Below are 12,048 nucleotides of genomic sequence, written 5' to 3'. Positions count from 1 at the left end.
ATAATGTTGAGTTCTTGAATTTGGAGTGAAACTTAAAGCAGGTCATGGATATGAACTGCTTTCCTGGCCAATAAGTAAGAAATAAAAATAAAAAGTGTGGCTCCTTAACATCTGGTCCAACCATACCAAGACTATATATCTAATATTTGACTGAACTCTCTCCTCAAGGATTGTGGATTTTATTGTGTCCAATCATCTCTAAATCCTTGCAACAAGAATTTTGGCACTAGTCAGCAATGTGCCCCTTCTCCAGATGGATATCTGAGGTTTTCAGAATGCTTTATGAAGCATACTGAACCTCTCAAAAACAGAGTGCCTGTCTCCACTCCATGAATGGGTCAGCCAGACACACAGAAAGGAAACTCAAAACACAATCAGAGGCCATATAGAATAGTAGAAGAAGGTAGAGAAGCCGGGTTTGAAAGGAAGACAGTGGTGGTTGAATAGGCATGTTCAGGTCTTGTTCCTGCCTTGTGACCCCCAGTAAAGAGCTAGCACTTGACTATATATGTGCTCAGTTCTCTATGCTGCTGATGAGTTACTAAAGCCTCCTGGTAGATTATACTGACATGAAACAAATGATATTATCCAGTCAAAAGCATAGGAAATACTACACTGTGTTAACATCCATAAGGCAGGCCTACCATGACTTTGGTGGGAGGCAAGATGAGACCTTTCCTTGCAAAGAACATTCTATTTGCCAAAGTAGGTGCTTAGCAGGATTGTTTCAGCAAGTTAACATCTCCTATTTTCATTAAAATATTGTATGTGGATTTGTACGGCATATTCAAATCAATTTCTAGACAGATAGGTTATGTATGCATAAGTGAAATTCAATAAAATGATCCTGAAATCTCTAATCTTTCCTTTCCCTCCTTATTCTTGGCTTGTTGCTACTTCACTGAAACATGGCTGCCATCACAAGAAAGTGTCACACATCTCAACCAAACATACCAACAGATACTTTGAATGGATGGTCACTGGTTTTGCTTTTTGTTTGTTTGATTTTTTTTATCATAGGCTGAGCCCTCTCCTGTGCACCTGGGCTCTGTCTCCTGCAGCCATTCTTCCTGCATCATGAAGACTCCTTCTCTGTTGGTTTCTATCATCAGAGACATAAGTGCTAGTATTTTCCATCTTTGAAATTCTTTCCTGATCTGCTTACTATCCTCCAGCTACCACTGCATAGCTCAGCTACAAGTTACAGAAAAAACTTCCAAAGAGAATTTTCTACATTTGTTATTTCCATTTTTTTCATCCAGTTTTTTCTTGTTTTAAAGTTTTCTTTTACTTACTGATTTTGAGAGAGAGGGGAAGGGAGACAGAAACAGAAAGAAAGAATTACGAGAGACAGAGAGAGGAAAGGAGAGGGGGATGGGCAGAAGTATTAATTTGTTGTTTCACTTAGTTGTGCATTCTTAACTAAGAATGCACTTATTGGTCACTTCCTGTATGTTCCCTGACCAGGGATTAAACCCACAACTTGGTGTTTTACGACAGCATTCTAACCCACTGAGCAAACCAGCTAGGGACTCAAAATTTTCTCTTGATGATATGTACTTAGATCAGGCTTTCATACTGTATTAGTCTGCTTAGGCTGTTATAATAAAATACCATAGGGTGGGTAGTTTAAACACAGAAATTTACTTTTTCAAAGTTCTGGGGGCTGGAGGTTCCTGATGAAGATGCTGGCTGATTAGGTTCCTGGGGAAGGTTCTCTTTCTGGCTTGTAGATGGCCATCTTCTCACTGTGCCCTATTATAGCACAGGGGAAAAGAGCATGCTCCCTGTTGATTTGTCTTACAGGGGCGCCAATGCATCATGAGGGCCCCACCCTCATGCCTTTCTCTAACCCTAATTATTTCCAAAGACCTTGTTTAAATGCTATCACATTGGGGAGGGGGGCATTATAGTTTCAATATATAAATTGGGAGGGAGGGGACACAAACATTCAGCTCATAACACAAACCTACAATTTTACCAAAATTGCATTAGACAATGATACTAATGACTTCACCCTATAAATTCCATGGTCCAGATATATACACATTTCACTATGTATTATTTAAAGCTATTTCTTTACTTCATCTCTGGGACATCAACCACAACCCCTTGATTTTCTTCCTATTGGTTTTTCTTTATCAGATTATCATTACCTATTCCCTAAACATTGACATTTTCAGAGCTCATTTCTGACTCTCTTCACTTTTCTGTCTCTGCTAACTACCTAGATGACTTTGTCCAGTTTCATGGTTTGAAATCCCATCTGTATGCTGAGGATAATCACAATTATATATTTAGTCCTGAACTACCTCCTGAAATCCAAACTTATATTCAGCTGCCTGCATGACTTCTCCGTTTAAATGTTTAACAGGTTTTCCAAATCTAATTTGTCAATAACTACCCTCTTGGGTGTCATACCTCCACCACCTACTCAAACATACCATCAACCTGCTTCTTCTTCAGTCTTCCCTAGCTTCTTGGACAGCAATTCCTTTCTGCTATTGCTTAACCCAAAAACCTAGTTCTATCTTTGACTTCTCTTTTATAGCCCAATATATAATTCATCCACAAACATTACCAGTTCTACCTCCAAAATATATCTAGAATCTTTACCCTTCTTAGCTCCCTCATCCCAACTACCCTGGTACAAGTCCTCATAGTCTCTCTCCTGGAATGTGGGTCATCTCTTATCTGATCTCCTTGCTTCTCCTCAAAATCCTTGCTTTTGCTCACAATTTGCTTCAGCAATCCTGTCGAAATATAGAGAGACTAATGTTTCTTCCTTCTTCATATTCCATTTCCCTCAGAGTAAAAGCCCAAGTCTTGACAATGGGCTGCCAAGCCCTACAGCAGGGGTCTCAAACTCGGGCCCGCGGGCTGCATGCGGCCCGCCCACCAATTTTGTGCGACCCACAGACTGGCCCGCAGACTAATCCACGAAGTTTGATTAGTCTGCAGGCAGCACAAAATTGGTGGACGGGCCGCATGCGGCTGCGGGCCCGAGTTTGAGACCCCTGCCCTACAGAATCCTTCCGTTATTCCTCTGTGATGTCTCTCCTCTCACTCTCTCCAATGTTCCCTCTGCATCAGTCTCACTGCTCTCTGCTTTCACTCAAACACAATGCAAACTCAGGCCCTCTGCATCACTCTCCATTCTGTTCCCTTGCTGATTTTTTTGGAGCACTACAAACATTTTATTTAATTTTTGAACCTGAGTCTCTAATAGAAATAAAGCTCCATAAGTCTTATTTATGTTTTTGTAGTCATTATTGTATGTCTAGCTCCTAGAACAGCCCCCTGGAGAGAGCAGGCATTTAAAGATACTTGTAAATGATGGAGGGTATAGAAAGAGAGGAAGGTGCAATGAACCAAGCAGAATTCCGTAAAGCCCAACTGGAAGCAGGATTAGCATGGCTAATGAAATGAACAGAATTCCAAAGTGTTGTGCTGGTGTTATAACATTTTTCTAACAGATTATACCCATCCCAACATCAATTTGTTGACATATTTGAAAGGATTTGTGTTGAATCATCTCAGGTTCATTTTTGCTTTTAACCTGTTTAATTTTTCTTTTTTTGTGACAGAGACAGAGAGAGACAGAAAGAGGGACAGATAGAGACAGACAGACCAAAAGGGAGAGAGATGAGAAGCATCAATTCTTTGTTGCGGCACCTTAGTTGTTCATTGATTGCTTCTTCATATGTGCCTTGACTTGGGGGGCTATAGCAGACTGAGCCCAGTGACCTTGGGCTCAAGCTGGTGATCTTTTGCTCAAACCAGATGAGCCCGCACTCAAGCTGGCGACCTTGGGGTCTTGAACCTGGGTCTCGAACCTGGGTCCTCCGTGTCCCAGTCCAACACTCTATCAGTTGTATCACAGCCTGGTCAGGCTAAGTTTTTTTTTTTTTTTTTTTTTTTTTAAGGCAGGAAGTTGTTGGGAGAAATACTATAGTGGGATGGTTAAAATAGAAACCTGTTAGAGTAAGGTAAGAGTTTAGTGGAGGATGACATACACACTGAGCACATGCTTGCTAATTTCATTTAAATATCACTAAGTCATCAAGACAGCATGTTGCACACTTGATTAACTGTCTGAAATCTCCTTTGGACAGCAAATTCTTCTTGACAAAGCTAATACCTCTTCATTATCTAAGTTGGTCTAGTTATTTTACTATCTGTCTGCAAGTTTCCCTCCCTTCTAGAGGTCCGTCTTCTGAGATTCAGTTGGTCTTTCACCTGTATCACTGAGTAAAAGCTGTCATTAAACATAGATAGTTTTAGGACAGCAGAAGATGTTCTGGGTTGATTGTATATGATTATGTCATCTAGTGTGGGTGCCTTTTGCTCCCAAGATTTACTGTGACCAGAAGTAATTTCCTCATATTACTAGAGTTACCATGGATCCCTTCCTATTGGGATAGTATCTAACAAAAAGCCACAATGACTGGTCTTGTCTCTAAGAATAACAGTCAACCTGAATATCTTCTATGACCAGGCCCATCATCTCAGCACCACTTTTTCCTATTTCACTATCCCACAAGTACTTGTCACTCTTCTTTGACTGAACTGGCCTTTCTAAACCTACTTGTTTCCAACTTCACACTTTCAGTTCATGAGTTTCATAGCTGTCTGAAACTTATTTTAGATCTTTTGTGCATCTAAGAATCCAAGTACAAACTCAATTCCTTTATGGGTTTATCCTGAACATCAGCTGACATTCATCTCTTTCACTGATAGGTCTTTAAAATGAATCTCTCATTTTAAAATTTTTATTATGTCTTGTCTTTCTATTTAATTATTTGTGTGATAATTATAATAGCTATAAGCTAATAATAATAATAACAACTACATTTACTATCTAACATATACTTTTCTTACACTATTTAATTCTCATCATAATTCCAGGAAAGATTAATGTTATTTCCATTTTATAGAAGAAAACTGAAGCTCAGAATACATGTCCAACATCACACAGCCTGTGACCAGAGCAGTTACTCATTCCCAGCTCTGTAGATTACCAAGGTACTTGTTCTCACCACAGGGCTGAGGCACACCTGCCCTTGAAGGACAATACTTAATCATGCTTCCTTCTTAAAGCATGATAAAGTGCCAAACAATTGGAAAATCCTTAATAAACACCAATAATTCAAAAAGTTTAAAAGCCTGTTTCTGTGCTGTTACATTCTTGAAATAACATCAGTCAGAAGAAGAGTTTACAGAATTCCCATTTTCAATCAGTGTTACTGAGATGGATGGTTGATTGTGTGTTGCCTGCCGTTGAGTCAGTCTGACTCTTGGCAACCCTGTGAATGAGTGATGTCTACAATGTGCTGTCCTCAACAGACTTGCTCAGCTCCTGTGGCTTCTTTTATAGAGTTAATCCATCTCAGATTTCATCGTCTCTTTTTCTCCTGCCTTCTATTTTCCCCAGCATTATTGTCTTTTTCATAGAACCCTGCTTTCGCATGATGAGGCTGAAATAGGACAGTTTCAGTTCTGTCTTGTTTGCCTCCGGCAACATTTCAGGCTTACCGGTACTTTGCCCTAACCCCACTTCTTCATTTGGCGGTCCAGGGTATGCACAGAACTCTCCTTCAACATCATACTTCAAATGAATTAATTTTCCCATCATCCTTCACTGTCCAACTTTCATATCTGTAAGTAGTAACTGGGAATATGAGTGTGCGGATGATCTCATGGTCTCTAATGACACATCTTTGCTCTTGATGATGTCTCCTAATTCTTCCTTTGCTGCCCTTCTGACTCTCAGCCTTCCCTTGCCTTTTTGGGGGGGGCTGGAGTCTCCATTTGAATTGATGACTGAACCAAGATAAGCACAATTTTTTGATAATTTCGATGTCTGCTTTTACTGTGCTAAAGTTGGGTATCTCTGCCATGGCACTTTCTTCTTTCACTTTTCTCAAAGGGTATTTCACATCATTGCTACTTCCTGCCAGTAAGAGACTGGCATCTGCAGATCTTAAGGTATTGCTATTTTTTCCCACCAATTTTCACTCCTCCTTCCTCTGAGCCTAGCCCAGTTTATTGTGTGATGTGTTTTGTGTATAGACTATACAAATAGGGAGACAAAATACTCTCTTGTCTGATTGCCTAGAGGAATCCATTCTGTCCTTCCACATTCTGTCCTGACAATGGCTTCCTGTCCACAATACAGGTTTTGTGTCAGGATACAAAAGGCTTATCCAGACCTATTTTATATAAAAGACCTTGTCCCAGCTACTGAAATGTCTCAGGCATGTCAGCCCTTTGATAGGTGAGGCTGGGGAGGCAGCAACGCTCATGAAAACAATATGACCTTCTTGGAATTAGACAGAGCAGGCTTTGGATCCTAGTTCAGAAACATTGTGGGACTTCAGGCGAACAACTTCACCTTTGAGAGTCAGGGGGCTGGTGGGAGGGGTGCGTGCAATGGAAATAAGTATGATATCTACTCACAGAGTTGTTTGTGAGATCAAAGAAGATCACGTGTGTAAATCCTTTAACATGATCCTCACACATCTTTGGGGTTCCGTATCTGTCCTTCATTTCATAAAAAGGGGTCTTTAACCAACAGTTAAAAAATGGCCAATGAAAGCCTCAAGTTCTGACCTTCTTTAGCTGTGGCCTTGTTCCGAGTGTGACAGAGTCCTGTCACACACCATATCTCTCTTTGTATGCTTCCTGGAGCCAGGAATCTTGGGTCGTGACAGAAGGAAATTTTCTGATACTTTAAAAAAAAAAACAAAAAACAGCAACAACACAAACTTCACAGAGGCATTGGCAACCATCAAAGTGCTGGGCTGCACAGTCCCTCAAACCAGGCATTCTCCAGCTGCCCCTTGTCTTACCTTTCTTTGAGCTGACCCGCTAGGAGTGACAACTGACAGCTAGCTAGCGTCAGTGCCTTTTACACAAGCCTCTTCCTAAGGTGAGAGGTCTGAAGACAGGATGGAGCCTCACTGGAAGCTTCTGTTGCTATATTTGTGCTCTATGTATTGTTCTTGCTCAGCCATGGGGCTTCTAGGCAGACCCTGAGCACCCAACTGTCATCCCAAAGGAGCTGCTTCTGCCTGCCTGGCACCCTTTCCTTCGTTACCCCCACAGGTGCGCAGTCAGGGTGACTTGGCTCTGGAGGCTGTAAAACCTCCAAGAGCTGGGAAAGTGGCTGGGAAGATGGAGGACACCCTTAAAGAGACAGAGAAAGTTTAAGACCGTTTTCCTTTTCTTTTCAAGACAGCGGTGTCTTTTCGTAGCACTTGAAATGGTTGCCAGGGAAACAGAGCAAGATGAGAACAGAAAGGTTACACGGATACTGGATAAAGCTAATGTGCTCTGTAACAACACGAACTGACAAGTTGGGGAGACTGGAGCTTCTGGTAACGTCTCAGTTTCAGAGTTCCCCTTAGAACCTCAAGTACCTTGATATTATCATTAATAATATTTTAATCATTCGTAAACTATAATTTCGCCTCCATCAACGATGTGTGCTGATGGGCTTCCTGGAGCATGGCCTTGTGCATCAACTGGTACGGGGTAGTTGGGATGAAGTGTCTGGCCTATTGGACCACAGGTCTAGAGGTCTTGGCTTGAAAGAGTTTAACTCCAAATTTCTAGCTTCTTCCTGTAAGCAAGTGGGAATTAAAAATAGCCATTAAAATATAGCCAAGTGTTATAAACTCTGTGTTCACTGGTCAGCCTTAGAAAGTACACATGGCCATGTAAGTGCGAAAGTGTGAAACAATTGATGGAATGTGTCTGTGTGCACAGTAACCGGTCTACCTGAGAACACTTGTCCTGGCGTGGGGGGCTGTGTTTCCTCAGCGGACAGCCTGCTCTTCCACAGACTGAATATTTATTAGCAGCGTGTTCGTGAATGTTAGTTCAAACTTAACTTTGCCATTGTGGCCTCCAGTGAGCATTTATAACTCCAGATCTCTGGAGTGTTGTTCCACTTTATACTTTCTGTGTCCCCTCAGCATTTATTTGCTCAATTTGTACCGTATTAATTTGCACATGTTTATTTATTGTCTTAGGTCTTTAAACCTCTCTGTATTTCCCAGTGGGGTCTTTTGTGTGGCTCTCCGCAGCAACGGCTAACGCAGCTTAACTTTTAGTCAATGAACGACAGAAACTCACTGCTCACTATATGCCGGTTACATGCCTCTGGTGCGTATTGCCTTCTTGGTAACAAAGAAAAGAGACTCTACTTATCCTATTAGCATTGGGACCTCCCACACAACCCCATTGCTCCAGTGCTTATGGTGGCCTGGGTGACATCAGTAACAGCTAGAGGGACACACAGACCAGATTCTCAGGAGAGGGCTGAGTCCACATACTTGGGAGAACATGTTAAAGAGACTGGAGGTAGATGCTGGAATGATGTTCTCAGAGTTCAAACAGGAAGACAAAAGCATCCAAAAGAGTAACTAGGGGATTCCTAGTGATGGCTGGAGAACTCCAGCTATAATTCATGGACTGTTCTTACTGACAAGACAGCCCAAAAGAGACAGACCAGGAGCCTTCAGATTGGCACAGAGAGGTTAAGTTGTCTTGCTCCAAATTGGGAGAAAAGATGTAACAGAGACATAACTTCCCTGCCATAAAATTCTTTTTTTTAAGACTTTATTTATTCATTTCAGAGAGAGCATGCATGTGCATGGGTGTATGCCCATGAGAGAGAGAGAAAGAGAAATAGAATGGGGGAGGATCAGGAAACATCAACTCCCATGTGTGCCCTGACCAGGCAAGCCCAGGGTTTCAAACCGGTGACCTCAGGGTTTCAGGTCGACTTTTTTTCTACTGCACCACCACAGGTCAGGATCCTGTAAAATTCTGTACTTGTGCTCTACTACCTCTGCAAAGCCATTCTATATTTTAAAATGTAATAAATATTAACAATGGCTAGAATAAGCAAATGAGGCTTCAGTGCCCATAACAGAGAACATGTTACATTACAAGGGTTGCTTAGCATCAGTTGATTGGAGTGGGCGCACATAACATAGAATATTATAACAGGGTATACACAATGTTGCAGAGACCTTCCGCCTAAAACAAGAGTCATCTCATCTCCTAGAATTCAAGCTAAATTTTTGGCAAGATAGAAATGACATAAACATTTTTTTTTTCATCCCTGTATGTTGTATAGATGCAACTGTGACATAGGAGGACATTGTTAAAGCTGCTTTTAGTATAAACATGGAGGGATACTTTGGTGGAAAGAAATTATGATTTAACCTGAGAAAGATATCCTCCTGTTCTGAAGCATATGGAGCAAACTGTTAATCCAGCATGCTCGTCCAATTCATATCATAGCCTGTCTCTTCTAATACAGAAGTCTGAGTTTTCCTTTTGATTCCAGGAAGAGAAGTACTTATATTCCTTTCAACCTGATCAAGGAGATGGGAAGGGCAATTTCTTTCTGAAAAACATTTTAAGGAAAGAAAATTCCATTATTTCACTAATTATTTTCGTGCAGTGCCGAACATATTTCAGGAAGAAAGATCTGGCTGTGATCTTAAATAGCAACCTGGACGATAGCCCTTCTCTGTCGCTGTTAGTACAGTTAGTGCTCTGTTCCTAGGATCTGGCTTCTTGTTTGAAGCCCAGTTTTGCTCCAGTTTTGCAATTTGAAAGCACAGAGCAACTCATAAGACACACAGTGATATCATAAATAAAAGTAAGGCCAGGTAAGATGAGCCCAGAAGTGCTCGATTTTGACCTTCCTATACTCTTTTTTGGATGGCCTCTAAGGGAGATGTCAATGGATTGATAGCGGGAGATGGAACGAGAAGCATCATGTTATTATCAGTTGTTTCGATTCCTAACAATTTTCAAGCAGAAATCTGGTAGAGTTACGCTGGAATAAGCATGTCCTTAATGGGGCTTCCTATCGCCTTTTGATCCTAAATCTTAAGTATTTGGCTGCCATTTGCCATATGGTTCAGCAACTGGAAGTAATAACCAGCATGATCAAGCAGGGAGAAAGAGAGCCCAAGAAAGAGGCCTTGGCTCAGTTTCCCAATTCCTGAACACAAAGTGCAAGAAAGCCTCAAGCAAGCACATGACATTTTAACATACCAGAACCCTGCCAGTTAGGAACATGGTCTCATCAGTGTTTTGCAATCCAATCAATCACATTGATGAACCTATTTGTCTTGGAGGTTCATAAGAAGTTCAGGAAAAAGCAGAAAGATAAGTAGGCAGAGGACAAATTTAGATGTTTTCAAAATATATGGTTTTTGGATTAATGATGAAAAGAGCTTTGTTAATATATCATTTTATTGCACTATTATACTTTACCTCAATATTTTGAAAGAGTTGTTACACACACACACACACACACACACACACACACACACACACACATACTAGAAAAGCCCGGCGGTCATACAAAATGACCGCTGTTCTAGATATTATAAATTGTAATTAAAATGATTTATGCAAAGGTGTCTGCTAATTCAAACTGAATTACCCAGGGCAGCCGGCGAGGATGCCCCTTTGCTTAGTGCCCCACGGGGTTTCCCCCTTCTACTTCTACTTGCTTAATTGCTTAAAGTAGAGTACAATGAAGGAAACCACTGGCGGTACATTTTTTAAGAGCCACCGCTAGCTTAATAAATAAAGGTGATTTAAATAATAAAATGTTAATTCACATGTCAAAGATCTCTTTGTACACAACATTTCTTGTGTAGATCTTTCCATCATTTTTAAGCTCACCTTGCAGAGGACCATCAATTATTTTTAATTTTACGTCCGTTCTTTCACGAACTCTTGAACAGGCAACATAAAGTTGACCGTGTCCAAATGCAGGCTCAGGTAAAAAAATGCCAACACGCTTAAGCATTTGGCCCTGAGACTTATTGATGGTCATAGCAAAGGCAAGTTTTACAGGAAATTATCTGTCTCAATTGAAAGACGCATTTGCTCTGCGACTGAAGCAAACCTTGTCTTTCTCTGCTCAGTGGTTTCCTTTTGTAGAGAAAGCCGTTTTTGTGCAGCTTTAGCTTCTTTTCTCTCCTCTTCAGTGATGTATTTTCTAGGCATTCTTAAAAGAAATTACGTTAAGACGTAGTTTTTATGTAAAACAGATAATTGCCAATGCAAACAAATGTTCACCTTCCCCCTGACATGCTCAATTTGTGTTCAGCCTTAAATTGTTTCAAAAGCAGATGATTGCCAATGCAAACAAATGTTCACCTTCCCCCTGACCCGCTCAATTTGCGTTCAGCCGTGGCAACTTCACCCCATTGGCTAGTACAGTTACTCAAGTAACCAATAAGCTATCGGAGACAAACAGACACTTAAGCTGCATATAATAAAGATATATGTATGTTTGTGTACATATGTGAGATTGTGTAAATATTTATATGTGCATATATATATATGTAAATGCAGTAATTATTCAAAATATGTGACTGAGAATCATGCCAGTGTTTGCACTACTCGTTAATTGCCAGTGTTTCTCTGCAATGATTTTTTAGGGTCCTCACCTGTGGATGGCACTCTGCTAAAACCAGACATTTGCAACCCACAGAAGCCCACTACTATCTTGTACCATTCACTAAATCGAGTCATTATTTTAATTATAATGGCATAATTTTTCAAATGAATGATAATCTTAAAATACATTGAGAACAATGCCATTGTTTGCACATGTTTAGTGAATAGAGTCAAAATCATAATCTTATAATAATGACTTCCATTATTATATTAGTGGAGAAAAGAAAATTCATTGAATAACTTTCCTGCCTTTAGCACTGTTTTCAAAAATGTGTATGTGTTCTTATTTAATTCTCAGAACAGTTCTAAAAGGTTAGAACTGTCGTTCCTGGGAGTAGATATCTACTCATGTGACTCTGTGAGCACCAAGAGAAGAGCTGGGGTTTGAACCCACATCTTTATAACTCCAAGGATCATACTCTTTTAACATCATAAAGCATCAGAAATGTTTTTAGATTTTTGACATGTCTGTGCTTGAAAGAAATAAACACACTTGGATGAAGAAATTGATTTACTGATGAGAACATTTAGTTCAGCTCTTAGGCA

At 40.5% G+C, this 12,048-nt stretch overlaps 1 protein-coding gene across 6 annotated transcripts in view; it reads left to right on the top strand.

Annotated features, from left to right (window-relative positions):
- LOC136325398 (opioid-binding protein/cell adhesion molecule) overlaps positions 1 to 12,048 on the top strand; it is a 1,207,641-nt gene that overhangs the window by 852,813 nt on the left and 342,780 nt on the right. The window lies entirely within an intron of this gene.

The sequence above is a fragment of the Saccopteryx bilineata genome, chromosome 2, assembly GCF_036850765.1.
Source record: "Saccopteryx bilineata isolate mSacBil1 chromosome 2, mSacBil1_pri_phased_curated, whole genome shotgun sequence".
NCBI classification, from domain to species: domain Eukaryota; kingdom Metazoa; phylum Chordata; class Mammalia; order Chiroptera; family Emballonuridae; genus Saccopteryx; species Saccopteryx bilineata.
This window is presented reverse-complemented; position numbering and strand designations above follow the sequence as displayed.